Here is a 15,532-nt window from a genome sequence, read left to right as displayed (position 1 = left end):
AATTCACGTAGGCCAACGCTCGCAGATTCTGCCGAAAAGGACTTGACCCGGTTTTCGGTAGCTTTGACAGAATTTAACAAATACCAGAAACGTAAACTAATCGTGCAGTCTCGCAAACATTTTTTTATCCCCGAGTGCGAGGAGCTTGCATGAATTCAATGGCGAGTTATAAGACGAAATTTTACGAACAGCGGTACACCTGCAGCAATTATAACGTGAATTTTAAGCGGATATACGTATCACCTCGATTCACAACGAAAAACAAATCACGGGTAGGCGTTGCAACTTCAATCCCGTGGACAGTTTGTGAAATTTTCATACGACCGACTCGAAATTCTGTCTGATTGTCAGCGTGCCGCTAAATTTGCACGAACTCGTATACCTACCCACCGCGGTATGTATAACTGGAATCACACCTCATAAACGTGTTCAACAGCGCGTATAAAGTCAGTTCATTTAACCGAGTTCCTATCGGCACTAAAATATGGCTTAAGGTCCACAATCCGCCTGCAGCGTGAACTACAAGCGAACGGCAAAAATAGCGACCGACGGATGGCAGAGGGGGGGTCGATTTCTGCGATAGGTGGGGTCGTTCTTTCAAATAAAGTGCAGTAGCGTACCGACGACACAGGAATAAGAGTGTGCCCGCATACCTGGTCCCGTGCAGCAGCGTCTGGGGGGTTGGATAAGGAGCGAAGGGTGCGGCGAGGGTCGACCAAGAGGGAGATCCGGCAGGGGTGGTTTTGTCGAAAAGGTCCGAAAGAGGGACTCCGAGTCGAGGCGAGACGGCGAGTGGAGGGGAGGACCTCGAGCACAGCCAGTCGAGCCCCGGCCCCAGCTTGCAACGCGGTATTCAGTAGAGTGGCGAGAGCCGTTGCGAGCGGTGTAGGCTTCTCGCGATCGCTTCCGAGCTTTTAATCGCACGACGCGGCCGTCGTTCACCGTACGTCACACTGATATAAAGTTGTTGCGAACATAGTTGAGAGTGCGATACGTTTACCCCGACCAAGGATCGTTATCGAACGGGACAAATTCCAAAGGGAAGAAAAAAAGTAAACAATACGGTAGAGATACAAAGCCAGAATCTCCGTCCGTTTGGAGCAGGGCGAATAGTGACTCGGTACTCGGTTCGATTCCTACCCTTAGTTACAGAGGATCACGACAACGAGTGGCAACACGATCAGTGACGTTTTTGGATTATTGTGATTGTTCCGATTTACCGGTTACGTAGTCGGAAAGAGAGCGAGGTGACGAACGGAGGCTTGTCAACGTCGACTAAACTCCCGTGTCGGGTTCGCTGCAGAGCCGATCTCACAGTGCGCGCCGATTTTCTTAAGTTCGAAACGGTTTCGTAGGCACGATTCGAGGTGTCGCTGACGGCGATCGAATGCGTCTGATTTGAGTGTCGAGCCTCTTCGGTGGTGTGACGTGTTTTTCGGTATTTGTGTGTGCTGAAGAAGGCGCAGGAAGAGAGGGAGAGTCTTCTCTAAGGCAGAGACGCAACCCATTACCGGACTGCACACAAACGCGATATCATAAAACGGGCGGCAGACTTGAAAGGAATCTCCGTCGAGCAAGTGGTAAGTTTTTCCATCCCGGACTGAAATTGGTTATACTTTGAGACGGAGGGGAGCCGGAGGATCCGGAAGGTTCATCTCGATCTGAAAGAAGGCCTTCCAGCGGCGCGCTTTGACCGTGATACGCGTGTGTTCGCCCACATTGCGTATACGATTATAGGTGGTGCACTAAAAGCCTTGTGTAAACAATCGTCCCCCTTCACCTTCGGCAACACCAGAAGGAGGAAACCTTTTACGACACGTTCATCCCTTTGACTAGTTCTTCAATCGCATTTTCTCTCGGTCCTCTCTGATACCCGAGCGCGAGACTCGACCGATTGCGAGACTCTTGATACGTTCGGGGGAAGTTGAGAATAAGCCTGTCATTAATCCAGCCGTGTGAATCGGTGTTCGATATTTTTCTTGGATTGCGCGTCGAGCTGATCTGTCTTCGTACAAATCCGTACTTTATATCCTCGTTTCCGATACCAGAGACAACTGCCGACGACGACGAGGGTGTTTCAATTCCAATGCGTAAAAATTCAAACTCAGGTCACGTAGATTCAGATCCGAGCTACTGATGCTGCCTGACGAAAGAAACGGAATTAGTTTTTTCAGCTAAATAGGTACTAATCGTGTCGAGGATTTCAGGCGTTAATTCGTTTGGCCAATTGTCTTTGGTTCCGATTTTTGTCGCTCGTAGTAGTACTTGTGAAAAATTTGTTAGAATTTCTTGATACTCACTTTATTTTATTTATTTTACTTCTATAAATATAGATTCTATATTACGTGATGAGATTTAGATAAAATAAGACCACAAATAGGGAAAAGTGATGACCGAAGCGTTGGAGGTTGTTAACCGTCGGAACTAAATTTATTACCATCTTGGAACGGTGGTATTCTATTAACATGCAACGCATTTATATATCGACGCCTCTTACGAAAAGTAGCATGTTTCAGATTTCTTACGAAAACTAGCATGGTTTGGCTTTCACTGCGAAACTAGCACGTTTTAGGTCTTGCAGCGAAAATTAGCACGTGTCGGTTACCTCCGCGAAAACAATCATGTCTCGATTATTGCAATAACGATTTTCTGAAGATTTGTGCGGTGTACGGTAGACGAAATGAAAGTCAATTTGCGGATGCAGAAGTGCGTTTTTTCCCGTCAAAGTAAACTTATTAATATCCTCGAAATTATTATTATTACAGGTTCTTTACAGATATTTCATTTGATCCAGCTTTATTATCGATATAAATCAATCGGTCTTGTTATATTTACATCGAATAGCCCTTACCTAAACTATGCGTAATCTTTCTACAAGAGTGTAACAATTATTGTAACTTATTGCAGATGACGTAATCAGTCTCTTACTAATCTGTATTAAAATGTGTTAGTTTTCGCGATAAAAACCACAACATGCTACTTTTTGCAAGAGGCGTCGATATTTGTATTAATTTGAAATCGTAATTTAGTCGCAGGCAAAAATTTTGCAAGCTGTGCGAGTCGTCGAATTGTTTGTTCAAGTGATTAATATTATTGTTGACAATCACGTTCGTTGGTCGACGAGGATAGTTGCAAAGCGCCAGCTCGTCTTGGGTTAACCCGTAGATAATTGAGATTGTGTTCCGTCGAGAAAAAGAAAGAGTGAGAGGGAAAGTACTCGAATGTTTTCGTTGTGAAAATCGTCTCCTGGTCCTACAAGCCGTGGTTGAAGAAAGACAGCAAATCTCTCCAGGTTCGACGGTATGTGCAAAAATGCAGCCTCCGACGTGACGATTGCAACCGAAAATTTGGCCGTTACGTTGAATACGAGTTGAATAGTAGTGAGTGATTGGATTTGGGCGTAGTGGTATTAATTTTGATTCCTCCCGGCCGGAGGATCCGGAAGCCGACTGCTGCCTTAGTCGTCCCTGATCTTCACAACGGCATGCTGCTTAATAGTTTTGTGGTTCCGTTCCTTCGTCTCTCTTTCTTTCCTTCCTCTCTCTTTCTTCTTCCTTTCTCTCTGTCCTCTTATTCGTATACCTCGCACGGATTCTTGGTTCCTGTAAAATTTGAATAAAACTGTAAGCTGGAATTTCCAAGTTCGGATCTCTGTGCGAGTCTTACACGCCAGCTTTATGCGTCAAAATGTGGAGGAAACCGTCGAGTTTCGTGGCTTGGGTGAGATGTAAAATCCCGACTGCTTCTACGCTGACGTATTTCTGGAAAAAAGTAGTCAGTTCAATTAAGAGATGAGAAAAAGAAGAAGAAGAATAAGAATGCTGGCACACGACTCTGCGAATCTGCAGCAGTGCTGGCCGCGGTCATTGTGCGACGCTCGATTATTGCGCGGGGAGTGAAGAGAGCCTCTTTTACCGAGGGCAAAGTTGCGGAGATCCTGGAAAACACAAAGAAGTTCTTCGCCTTGTCGTCGACGTCCTCGGCAGCTCCGCCCCCGAACACAAGGCTGCTCCCTGGGAACAACAAAACGAAATTAAAAGCATTGTCGTGTTGCTTACGGAAATAAGAAAAGTCCAGGTGAACTATATAAGCGTAAGCGTCTGCCCCTCTCCTCGACGACGCCGGAGAGAATTTCACTCCCTCTCCGACCCTCTTTTTCTCTCTCTCTCTCTCTCTCTCTCTCTCTCTCTCTCTCTCTCTCTCTCTCTCTCTCTCTCTCTCTCTCTCTCTCTCTCTCTCTCTCTCTCTCTCTCTCTCTCTCTCTCTCTCTCTCTCTCTCTCTCTCTCTCTCTCTCTCTCTCTTTCTCTCTCTCTCACTCACTCTCTATTTCTCGGAGGAGTTGCACGTGTCTGTAAATCGGACGAAAACTGCGAAGCGTTCGTTCTTTTCTTCTTTCTTTTCGCCTCTCCAAGTTTTCCCTCTTTCGCGTTTTTTTTTTTTTTTTTCCTCCTGTTTTTCCTTCACATTTCCCCAACCCGAGTTGGGAATACACAATCAAAGTTATAAGCAGGAAGAAATGGGAAATAAACCAGGGCTCGGTGGAGGAGAGGAAAATTACCCGGCGACGAGAGCTGGGACGTCGAGCCATCTTTCTCTCTTCTTATACCCGTCGCAAAATCCGCTCTCCGCAGTTTGGATCAACGCGGATGCGATATCCATTAGTCGAGGAATAGCTGTTGCAGGTTCTCTCCTCGCAAAGTGGAGAAAAATTTCGGCTCGGATGGAACGAAGCCGGAGAGCCGGGAGTGGTCCAGATTCACGAGCATCTTTCATCGTCTTCGGCTATCCTCTTTAAGGATACCCCGAAGCTTTCTTCCTCTCTCCTCTCTTGTCAGTCTGGTTGGTTGCTTTTTTGCGGGCCCGCGTTTTCGCATGAAAATGACGGCGGCGTTTTGTATGCACCGGTCCTGCAAAACGCTCCATTCAAACGAGCCAAAGAATATTTTCTATCCTTTCAACCTCCTTCTCCGACATTCTGACTTTCCGTAACGCTCGACGTTCCTCGTTTCTTCCGCCCGGCACTCGCGCTGCTGAGTCGCACGACAAGAATCATTCAATTTTCAACTTCCGACGCTTCGGCTCTTTTCTCATAATATATACTTGTATAACCGAGCGACATCTGTCACAACGCTTCCATTAAATAGAGAGACGCCCCGAGAATCCCAGGAGAAAACTCTATGCTGCTCCTTCCTTATGCTTACGTATTATTTATCCTAAATTGTATACGCTCCCTTTCTCGTTCCCGCGATCTGTCCCTTCGTCTGCTTGCCCGATTCAATGGCCACCCGGCACGAAACAACTTCGTTCGCCTCGAGCAAAGAATCAGCGTGTTCTCCGCGATGGAACAAGAAACAAATCGAAAGTACTTGTTCCTACTGAACAGTAGCGATACATTCGTGGACGAGCGTGAGATGAATCGTGCAGAAAAAAAAAATCGATGTTTTAACGCAGCCTAGTAGTAAAAGAATCGTATTTCGGAATTCGAATTATTAGCTGTCGGCAAATGCAGTGATTTCATAACAAAATTTATACATTTAGATAGAAGATGACGTTGAAGTTAATATACCGAAATATCGCCGTCAAATCACTATTTCGAAAATTAAGAATAATTTAGGAGCAGTTGAGATTGCAAAGTACGAGTATTTTTTATTCAGTATATATTTTACTAAATTTCAGACAGTCCTAAAGTTACGAAGTAACAATTTTTTGCCGAAAACGCAACTTACGAAAATGAATAACACTGCCTTATTAGATACTCGATCCTGTATCGAACTACCTGCCAAATTGGATAACTGAGAAGTCAGGTAGGTACGTTTCAGCTGCTTGCGTCGGTAGTGACGATAATTGTGAGATGAGAATTTGAACAAGTTTGCAAAAAAGTCGAGGGCTTATTCGGTTCGAATATTGCGAAACGTAGGATATGTGAGAAAAATATCGAGTAGGGGAGAAGCGGCGAACGGGAATTGTAACGCTATAATAATTACACGATTTCGAATTTAATTGGAACTGATTGGACGCCGAGGCGGAGCACGTCGAATCTCTCCCTCGCGGGGGTTGCAGGCGTATATCACTAATGCGAATTATCAGGATTTGACGAGAAATAATATTAATTTGCACGTTGATTGGCGTCACTTTGCATACGTTTTGTGGACGCTGCTATAACCCGCCTGACAATGCAGTGGGTCTGGAAAATTAAAATAATTATCGAAGGGTTGTTATTGGCTAGGCTCGGACCTGAATTCAAAGCCGTTCTCATCCTGGAAATAATTGCATGTCTCTGTTACGGACCCGGTAATTTGATAACTTGTGATTCGATTAAGCCCCGGAGTGCCCGAACTGTTGGAAATAACTAGTGTTGTAGACTTCAAATTTTTGGGGGTGAAATTATGTAACACGATTCATAAATTGATTTGAATTTTGCACACGCTTTACCGGTTCAGTTTCCTAAAGTTTTCAACGATACACAGTCGATATATCTCATCGTCAAAAAAAGGGAACACGCAATAACGAAGTTTTCATAATTTTAACCATCGAAAAATCCAACCCCTAATTATTCCTCAACGTTGAATACTAAATTAGAATAATTTATTATTCGCATGCTCAAATTCTGATTCCGAAGTATTCAAACACGCGCCGATAATTCACCCCAAATTTGCGTACGTATGAATTTGTCAAAAAACTCCCGAGGCACTAGGTCAATCAATTGTACGAGGAGTAGGTACCCACTCGATTCTTGTACGAAGAAAAAGAGGGAAAAAGGGAGGGCGGAAAACAAGCATCAGAGAGCGACTTCAATTTTACTGAAGGTGAAATTTAACGGGGCGGAAACGACAGGTTAATACACCGTAGATGTGTTACGTTCATTTTGGGTCGGACGACGTAGGCGTACGGCGATCATTGTATGGGAAGAACCGTTTGTTGATCTACCGCATATTACAACACCAAATAGAATTGGTCCTTCGCCGGAACCTTATTATTATCGCTTAGGTGTCACCCTAATCGTTTTATTTATCTTTCCCTCCCGTCGTCGCGGAGAGAAAGCGAAACTTTGGCCTCGTTGACGTGGTTGCCGAACGTATTTATTTCGCGTTGAGCCTGGGGTGCGAAAGTGAGAGGAAAGCTGAAAGATGGAGAAAAAAAGGAGAGGAAATGAATGAAAAATAAGGAAAGTCCCCTTCCGCTCCCGCAACGCGCTCACGTATGCTTTATTTTACAGCCACGCGTCTTCATCCCCTCCACCTTTCCTTGCCAAACGGTCCCGGCTACTCCTTCTTCTCGTGTTGTTGTTATTCCGACTTTTCCTCTCTCTGCTTTCCAGCGCCGTGCAGTAGTCATAAATCCTAGAAATATATCTAAACTGAACCTCCGCCGTCGTCCGGCGAGCCTGAACCCCTTGGCTCTGTATATTATTCTATGTATCTACGGTGTTTGTTATCGCCGAACATTTCAACACCGACGCCACCGCAAGGCGAGAGGAATTTTATCCACCTTCTTGTTGCGCTGGATCCCTGGATTATGTATTCTTTTTTGAATTATTACTCCGACCGCTTTTACGAACTCGTTTTAACCAACCCGTACACCCTACGCCCAAAAATTTTCGATGTACCATGGCTTCGAGAAAGGAAGCTACGCGACACGGCCCGGAGCTTTCAAGCTTCGGGTCTAACCTTGTTACGCTGTTCTCCGAAATCCTTTTTTTCTTCTTTCAATTGCAAGTTGACCCCGTTTCTTATGAAACGCACATAGTCGTTGTTGCTATATACAGCTTTTACACCGGATGAAATTATTATGTGTAATATTGTTGACGAGCATTATTCTTACCGTGAAAAAGAGACGCGTTACCCGGTACCAGTTTTCTTATTTGGCATCAGAGCATGAAGCTGAAGCTAGCCGCCAGGGTTACCAGCCAAACGTGTTAATCATTTTGGAAGTAGAAAAAGGCAGTTCAGTTTCATCTTCAGCATTGGGCGTTCAAGGTATCTGACAAAATTTTTATTTCCGGTCGCTAGCTTCGGTCTCGTCATCAGGACTAAGCCGTTACTTTCCTTCTTCGGCTTTCGATCGATTAGTTATCAACGGAACAACGCGGTGTAACGTTAACGTTGTCGAGCCTTATTTTGTGTGAATTATTTATAGAATTTCACGTCGATCTGATAAGCTCAAGCTCGTCCGAGAAGACGGGCCGTTCCCTCCGACGTAAAAATAAGAAGCATATACGTAAAGGTATAACTAGACAGCTAGATAAGAAAAACAGGCATCTTCTTCCTCCACCCGTTGAACACATGTAGCGTCGCATTGCCTTTGAAGTGCATAGGATGTAACGACATCGGCGCATTTCCTGTGAATTAGAATTCGAGCCTGCCTCACCGATGTCACGTGGCCTCGGCTCGGATCGTTTACCAGGTGTCATCCGATCGTGTCCGGTCTTGGAACGTGTGTCGGTACCGGATCACGGTGTCTTGTGTTTGTCGTACGAATCGAAGGTGGGAAATACACACGGGGTTGGAATGTTAAATGCAGTGATGTACAAGAATCGTGATTGTAAAGGGGCATAACGTCGGTGAAACTGTTTAAAAATTGAAAAGTACATAATTGTATTGAAAACTCGACTCAAAAGCACCACACATGAATTTTGTTAAATTCCACATGGTGAATTTAATTTTTCTACTCGCTTGATATAAAGTGAAAACGTATAATTAGCCCTCGCGATAGATTTTTTTTTTTTTAAATTTATTTCTTTTTTTTTCTTCTATGGAACTGACCGGTTTCTCGTTTTTGGCAAGGTATGATATTTGAAAAATTGTTATATACCTATACCTGGGCTTTGATCCAGCCATGATTGTAATCTTCATCGAGGCGTGGGTCCAGGAGAAATTAATCGGCGTCCATGGGGTCACGGATGTTGGATATAATGCGGAAAAGGGAAGGGCTGAAGGGTGGCGTTGCCGGTGACGACCTCGCGTCGAATATGTGCGAGAGCTGGTGGACCCCGCAGGAACAGCGAGCGAAGAGGGCGTTGGTCGAGGGACGAGTGTGATCTGTAATTTGGTTGTCCGTATATGTATACTTATGAATTACAACGAATAGAATTCGATGGACGATATGACGGTCCGAGACACACCAGAGGGGTAATTTGAAAGGGCGACGAGGCATTAAAGTCGCCCGTCCGCAGTATAACTGTCATTTGATTCGACAGTCGTCGCGTCCTCTGTAGCTTCTACAACCGGGGGGCGTTAATGGTCGGGGGTGAAGAAAATTCGAAACGTCATTTCCGCTTAAATTAACCAATATCAGTGCCTACTACTCGCCACTTTTCGGGGGTCGCAGACGCCTCGGGACAGACTCGCGCCACCACCCCTCGTCTCTCCTTGATTCGAACATTTTAATTGCGTCTTCTTTACATTCGACTCGGAACTCTCGAGTTTCTTTTGCGAGCCATTCTTTCGTCTCTGGCTCCTTCTATTCAATTTAGTTTCATAATTGAAAGTTATAACCATATAAATTCAATTGTAATTCATTTCTTTAGTGAGCAATTAAATTTCTGAATACGCGTGCCATTGTTTTCCTCATTTCCTTCAATCTTTAAAGGTACAACACGAATGACCGAAATCCAAGTTCCTTTCTTCTGGCTAAATTTGCAGCTGAGAATATCTCACAGACGTATGTACAGTCTCAGTAGTAGGTTTAAAATACGGTGGTAAACAGCTGCCAAGTGACAGCGGAATCTGGGGGAAATTCGGTTGATATAAACCAATCCACAGAAATTCTATCCCCTCTCTAAGCGTGGTGTGGCTTCTTCTTCGGCGGCTCTTCCTCCTCGAATTCGAAGGTTATCTTGGATTACTATTTTCTACCGATGCAAAAAACGCGGATGAACAAAGGTTACACGGCGTAGGCGTGCGTCTAACGGCACGTACCCTGTACGTTATTATCACCATCAGACGCAGCGGCATCGACGAGGTTGGCCCGGTATCCAGTCTCGGGGGCGTCGAGGGGCGCTATTTAGGGGCGACAGACCCCGGAGCACCGGTTGACAGCACCGCAGGCAATTCAGTGACTGCCTTCGCCGGCTTACACACCACAAGCAATAACGCTGCAGCGTCTATAAATATACAGCATCCACACCGAGACCATACCAGACCATACCAGACCTGGAATAATATAATTATCCTGGTGATATACACACTGTGACTCTCGCGTACATTGGCCTGTTTTCTCTAGACCGTTCGTCACACAGCCTAATACGTTACTCGAAGACTCGACAACCGCCAGCGTGAAAGGCTCGTTCATTTAGGAAGGAGCGGTACGTATACGTCGGTTAAACAGTGAATGAAATACACGCTTCTAATTAGTTTCTGTGCCGTAGCTTCATTCAGCTGCAGATATCCTGGTTCGCGTATTCATGGTTGAGAGTAGAGTCTGTGGTACCAGGGACAATTTTTTTAGCGGCATTTCTCTGGTTGTATTTTGATCTCTTTCCATTGAGGCAATTTCCGGGTAAAAGGGAATGAGAATACTCTCGGCGTGCAGGTTGGTTGGAGCATTCTGAACGAGATCAGCGGTAACGATTCTTGACCGAAGCGAAATATCCGCGAAAAAGGAGTGCTGAGTATCCAATCAACCAGGGCTCCCGCTAATCGAAGGTAAAAAGGGTACTTGGGATTTTTCACTCAGCGTTTGCTGCTCCATTTTACCTGCAGCTGTAGTGGCTCTCAATATTTAAACGTAAGAAGTCCGAAATACCTTTTGTACACAATACGTTCTTTGTATCGTAGCTTGTGATGCAGGGGCAAATCACTTTGCGATTAGCACGCATGTACTCTCGTTGACAAAAGATCGAGAAATGTTTTCGATTCATTTAAATGTACTTTCGAACGTTATGGGCGACGAACAATAGTATCTCCACTTGAGACCGAGCGAATCAAGGTACGATAATTGATTTGCGTTCAACGTACAATTAGATTCAGGGAGATGTAATCTGGAGTTTGAGGTTGACGCCGAAATGGCGGGTTAACGCTGACTCACAATCAAGTCAAGCCAAAGTGGCTGCTGTGTGGTGGAAAAAGTTTCGGAGTAATCTCGAGTAGTGTCGGTGACCTTTGTCAGTAATTCTCCTTAATTTTTCACTAGTTTTTACAACCTCGGATGCTTTTTGCCAGTTAAGCACAGCCGTTATACGCGATACACATCACGGTTGAGCGTAAATTCAAACAGGAAGAGAATAATTGGTCCCCCAGCTAGCTCGCGCTTGGTAAACACATGGTCAGAAACTTTGTGACGACGCGTTGCCCGCAAGCCGCGCTTATACAACTTATCACGAGCGAAACGACGGAGTGAGCTATTTTCTTTAGCCCTCGAAAGAGCGAGAGCACACCGGCATTATCACTCAATAAGGGTGAGCGGCGTTTAACGGGCAACATATGCGACTAGGTGACGACGAGTCCTTTCCCTCTTTCCCCTCGTCTCGTCTCGTCGCGAGCTTCGAGAGCTTCTCCCGCCGCTTCCACTTCTTTCTGCGTATCCAACGCAGCGTCGCGACGCCCAAGCTTCTCTTGACGAATGTTTGCGATGCAAAGGGGGCGAGTTGCGCCACAGCGCAAGCAGTCTGGCGAGCTTTTCGTAGGGGAATTCCTGCCACGGCTCTTCAGACATGCGCACCGCGACGATTAACGCGTAGGTGCACTTCGTCAGACGGAAGAGCGACTCGCCTGGAGTCCTTTTAAGCTCGGGAGCGTGTGCGAGACCTCGTCGACCTCCTCGTTCAACCCGCGACGCGAATTTATAAACCCCGCAAAGGCACACGCCTCGGAGGAAAAACGAATTTCAGAAATCTCTCCGCGCGAATAGACTCGCGCCCTTCCGCAGCACACCACCGTAGGTACGGTATAAATTGATTGTTTGCGGACGATGGGGAGGAAGGCGGCAGCCATCGGCTTCTACCCGCCTTACTTAATATCTGATTTTCAGAGGATCCCCACGTCGCCTCGAGCCAGAGAGCTGAGCTGCCATGATAATTCCGAAAACCCCGTTCCGCTCGGTGAACCTTATCGCTTCTGCTGGTGAATGGAGCGGGGTGAGCGACGGTTTCCTTCTTCGCGCCAATTCAGGAGCTCGATTTCGTCGAGCCAGAAAGAAACTCTCGCTCCTCACTGTGCGATGGCGTTTGATTGTGATCGGTAATTGGACCGGTAGTTAACATTTGATTGGAAACTTTTTTCCTCTACCTTATACCTAGGAATTCCACCCAGGCACATTTCTGTGTGAATTACGTATGAGCGGTGTGCTTGACACACGGCAGTGACACAATTTTGTCGGGTTCGAGTTTTTCTGCACAATCAATTTCGTCCCTGGTTCAAGTACCCGTGACAAATTTTATCAGTACTGGGGTGTCCGGTGACTTGGAATAACCGAAAATTAGTGCGATATTTTCAATCGCTGGTCACGATAATAACGCAAGTTTCGCCGTCCTTTGAGAAGCAGTATCGCTCAAAACTGTTTCGAAAACTACCCATCGCGATTCCGGACTGTTCTACAATCAATACGAGACTGAATTTTCACCGATTTCGGTTCGATCGCGTACTCGCCGTGTGTAGATATATATATGTTCCATCCGACGAATATTCTCAAGATCATAAACAACGCCTTTGAGAGGGGATCGTTGCCGGTCGCGGGACTAGAAGGCAGCAGGGTTCAACCCACGTTGTAGTTATGGGCGTGGGCCGAAGGCTGGACACCGAGTATGGATCAACCGAGTGGCCGAAGAGTCCTGAGGGTACGTCGCGACGGCGGTAACGAGTCGCGCATCTGTTGGCACGTGTATAATCTGCTCGTGCCCCGGTCGACGGGCAATGCGTCAATACGAGACATCGGGCGTGGGTCGTCCAGGATATCGCGACGGGACTCGGCCCTTCTTCCTTCATCCCTCTTCGCCGTTCACACACCTCTTTATCCTCCGGCTTTCGCCGCGTATCCAGCAGCTGTCCGACCCGCCATCGGTGTACGCGACGTTACCACGGAAGCTTCGGCTTAGCGGCGGGTGGAGACGCTCGGCTCGGGCGGCCTGTCGAGACTTCCGGTCCCGTCATGGGCTCATAGCCAAATTAAACTTATTACCTACCGGCGACGTTCCAGAACGGCCTCGGATCTCGCATGGATTCGCTCGAAGCACCACGTGTTTTTCATCCATCTCCGGTTACCCTTCGGGACTATTTACGACCCGCACAGACCGGCTTGATATTCCGGACCTAGCTCCGTGACGGGTGAAGGCTTCGGGATGCAGAGACTGATTCGGACCTCACGATTTAGTCGACTGACCCTCGGAAGGTGTCCGAGTACTCTGAACATTTTTAGATGTGTCACAAAATCGTTTCTATCGAACAATCAATTTTGAAAAAAATCGTTTTCGAACTAATATTGTTACTAAAAATTTGATGACTTTTGCAATAGTTTTAAAAAATTACCAAAAACCAGCTTGCAACCGATTTCAATCTATAATAAATTTCACGGCTTCATACATCCAGAGTATCAGTTGCTAAAATCGGTTAGCTTGAAAATATTTGATCAAAAACCGGGCGCTGCACGGTCTTACAAAATTATGTACAAAAAGAAGAGGAACGGTTACTTAATTTTAGTTGACTATAATGGCTGGGTTTGTAAAAACGATAAAAATTTCATCAAACTCACAAGAAAATAGTCCTTTCCAAATCGCAGAACAGTCTTCCTATTAGACAGCTGTAAGCTCCAGAAGCTTTTATCCTCACACTCGAATACGTTGGTCGAGTTGAAACGGCTCGTCGGTGCGTCTCAAGGTGGGTACATCTGGGTAATTTTTGACGACCCCGTCCTTTGTCTCCGGTAATGATCAGGATCGCAGTGGACTCTGAGAGACTTTGAAACACCGTCAGACTTTATGCTAATCCGCTTTGGGCCTGGCCGAGGCGCGGCATTGTCCGCTAATAATCATCTCGGGGCCTCCACTGGGGGAGAACCAGACATCCCTGCGTCCGCAGACTAGCAATTATCACGCTGGTACGTGGTTAGAAAATTCCTGGCTATCCTTACAGAGCGTAAGGCATCGTCCTTCGCGTCGAGGAGATGACACTAGCCAGCCCCCTCTGTAGGATTCATGCATCGTACGTGCAGTCCACCTTATCTCTTCAACGCACCCCGTGTATTTATATGACCTTTCGTATTATACGAACGGGTTCGCTTGGGAATGAATTAACAATTGTGAGGTGCGGGTTTCTTGAAAGGATCTGTTCGTGTGATGAAAATACCGCGTCGACGAGCTTTGGATGAATATTAAATAGTCTTGTGTCTGGAAATCTGCTACAGTGCTTGGAATACTGTGCTCCGAACGTAAATTAATATTGCAGTGGCGATTTTTTTCCACGAGTGCAATTCGCGGTTGTTCATTAATATCCTGATTGCTTTCCTTTTTGCTACGCCGTGGAGTTTCGCTATTTCGGCGAGCGGCTGAATCGAGTTGAAGCGCCCTGCAAAGAAGCTGTGGAAATTCGACGCGAGGTGCGGGTGGGCCTTTGGTTATGTAAGAGATTCTCGCGGCCGTCTTGTGCTCCTCCAAGACGTTACGAGTCGTCGTCGTCGTCGTCGTCGAGGATTGCGAGAAGAACGATTTAAATTTAAATAAGCGTGACAAAGCTGCGATAAAATATAATTAAGTTTCATAGCGGTGGCGGCGGGAGAGGAAAAAAAGAGAATAAGAAAACAAAGGCGACGTGGACGAGGAAGAGGAAGAAGAAGAAGAAAAAGAAGACGAAGAAACTGCTAGCTCGAGGCGAGACGGCTGGCGGGGAGGATCCTTGAAGTCCTGGCGAAAGAGGTCCTCTCGGGGTTGCGGCGCTGGGCGTCACGTCGCTGCTTAACTTGACGAACTTAATGGGAAAAGGCGTAATGGGTGCAGACTGCGAAAAAAAAACGTAATTAAGGAAAGGAAGGATACCGAGCTGTTCCGGCGCGAAGATCATGCATGCATCGCTGCCCTCCTTTAGCGGCGTTCGCGTTTATATACACGGGGGAGAACGAGGAGCCTTGCCGCCTGCTGCAGGACGTTTTCCGTTGAACACGATCGCCAAGTCTCTCGAGAAGCAGCGTGTACGGTATCTCCGCGAAGGGTATGCAGATAGCGCCCGAGCATTTCTCATCCTAATGTGATTTATGGGGCATTTTTAACCCCGGGTAATGGCGCGTGGTGGGAGGAAGGAAACCGCCGCGCCGCTCCGGCTCTTCCAATCCTTCGCCACTCTCCCGACCGAAAAACCTCATACTCGCGGGTTACCGGCTCGAGTCTCCCGCCGCGAAACATCCCCGATATTTTCGCCTAATTATACAGGGGTCCGTGAGGTCCCGGCAATAATATTGCGATAAAGGGGAAGCAAGGCGAAGTAAGGAATACCATATACATTTATTTTACCTCCGTGGGTCGATGTGTTGAGAAAAAAAAATATTATAAACATTTTTTACGATGATTGGTCTTGCAATTGGATCGTCCGAGGTTTAATGTTTCAAAAT

General features: G+C 46.4%; 1 protein-coding gene across 1 annotated transcript in view; it reads left to right on the top strand.

The window, feature by feature from the left end:
* Positions 1–845: 845 nt before the first annotated feature.
* LOC107218955 (MOXD1 homolog 2) overlaps positions 846–15,532 on the top strand; it is a 97,074-nt gene continuing 82,387 nt past the window's right edge. Inside the window, exon 1 of the mRNA XM_046736932.1 lies at positions 846–1,580. The gene's annotated coding sequence lies outside the window, so the exon portion shown is untranslated. The remainder of the gene's footprint in view (positions 1,581–15,532) is intronic.

Source organism: Neodiprion lecontei, chromosome 4, assembly GCF_021901455.1.
Source record: "Neodiprion lecontei isolate iyNeoLeco1 chromosome 4, iyNeoLeco1.1, whole genome shotgun sequence".
NCBI lineage: Eukaryota > Metazoa > Arthropoda > Insecta > Hymenoptera > Diprionidae > Neodiprion > Neodiprion lecontei.
Note: the sequence above shows the minus strand (reverse complement) of the source record. Positions and strands in the feature narration are given on the sequence as shown.